Here is a 1,766-nt window from a genome sequence, read left to right on the forward strand (position 1 = left end):
AGCTGAAGGGGTCTATAGCCCCATAGGAGGAACAATAATATGAACTAACCAGTACCCCCAGAGCTGCCTGGGACTAAACCACCAATCAAAGAAAACACATGGTGAGACTCATGTCTCTAGCTGCATATGTAGCAGAGGATGGCCTAGTCGGCCATCAATGGGTGGAGAAGCCCTTGGTCTTTTGAAGATTCTGTGAGAATGCCAGGACCAGGAAGTGGGAGTGGGTGGGTTGGGGAGCAGGAGGTTGGAAGGGGATAGGGGACTTTCAGAGAGGAAACTAGGAAAGGGGATAGCATTTGGAATGTAAATAAAGAAAATATCTAATAAAAAAATCACAAAACCAAAACAAAATTCTCTCTGTAATATATATTCATTCTTTTGTTTCTGGGCTTCTAGGGAACCCTGGCACCAGCTGTTAAGATTTTTTTTCTGCTCTCCAGAGAACCTAAGTTCAGTACTTGGCACCCACTTTGGGTGACTTATTACCATCTGTAACCCCCAACTTCAGGGGAACTGACACAATTGTCTACCCTCCTAGGACACCTGTAACCACATGGCACATACTCACATAAACACAGACACATGCATATAAATAAAGTAAAAATAATTATATTAATAAAGAACCCTTAATAATACAGAGACATAGCTCAGTAGGCCTTTAGGCTGCAAAGCATGTGGCAAAGCTTTTTAGTACAGAAGGAATCTGAAGACTTAATTTAGGGTATGTCAAAACCACCCAGGTAACCATCATCATGAATTAGGGCTCATTCTTCTGGAAAAGAAATACAGACATCTGTTGTGGCCAGAGGAGGCTGTTCTAGCCATTGAGAGGCAGTGCTGGGTGCCATGGTAACAATGTACTATAATTAACATGGTCTTACCTGCATGAATTCTCTAAAATATACCTGGTAGTTATTTTTCTCACTACTGTGTCAAATGCCCAACAAAGCAGCTTAGGGTAAGTTTGGCTCATGGTTTGAGTGAGTTTAGTCTATTGTGATATGGGAAGTGTGATGAAGTTGATGGTAGTAGGAGTATTGGCTGGGACTCCTCAGATTTTAGTGGACCAGAAGAACCTGGGCTGGAACTGGGGCCCAGAATATAACCTTCAGGCCTTCCAACATGAGATATACTTCTTGCTTTGTTCTACTTTCTAAAGGTTCCACAACATCTCCAACTAGCTTCACGGAGTTCAAACAAATGAATCTGAGGAGAACTGATACCTCATGCTCAAACCAAACTTCTAAAATTGGTTCCTAAATTATCCATGTTTATGTCTTGTTCCTGCTCTCCTTGAACATGCCCTTCTGTTTCCTTCTTCTTTTGCCTATGAAGCTTCTAGTTACCCTTTGATACACAGCCCAAGTGGCTCCTGTTCATCCTTTGATACCCAGCTCAAATAGCTCCTGTTCACCCTTTGATACTTAGGCCAAATGTCCCTTTCTTCCCATTTATACTCACTAACTTTCTCATTCCATCTTCAAGTGTCTGGTACAAATACAAATGACCTTTGTTTTAGAGATGGTTTTGTTTTTTCAAAGTTATGCAAGTTCACCTGTCCTTTTTCCTGTAACATGATCACAGATACTAGTGAATAGGACTCAGATTTCTCTCTTTCAAAGACAGTGTAACTGACAACACAAGGGGTTATAGCTATTGGCAGTTGAGGACTTAACTTGTTAGTATTTGTCCCAGGAGGGGCTTTGATCCATCCTACTGGTGTGATGCTGTACTGGAGTCATCTCGGATTAGCTGGCAAGATCTTT

Source organism: Mus musculus, chromosome 5 (genome assembly GCF_000001635.26).
Source record: "Mus musculus strain C57BL/6J chromosome 5, GRCm38.p6 C57BL/6J".
NCBI lineage: Eukaryota > Metazoa > Chordata > Mammalia > Rodentia > Muridae > Mus > Mus musculus.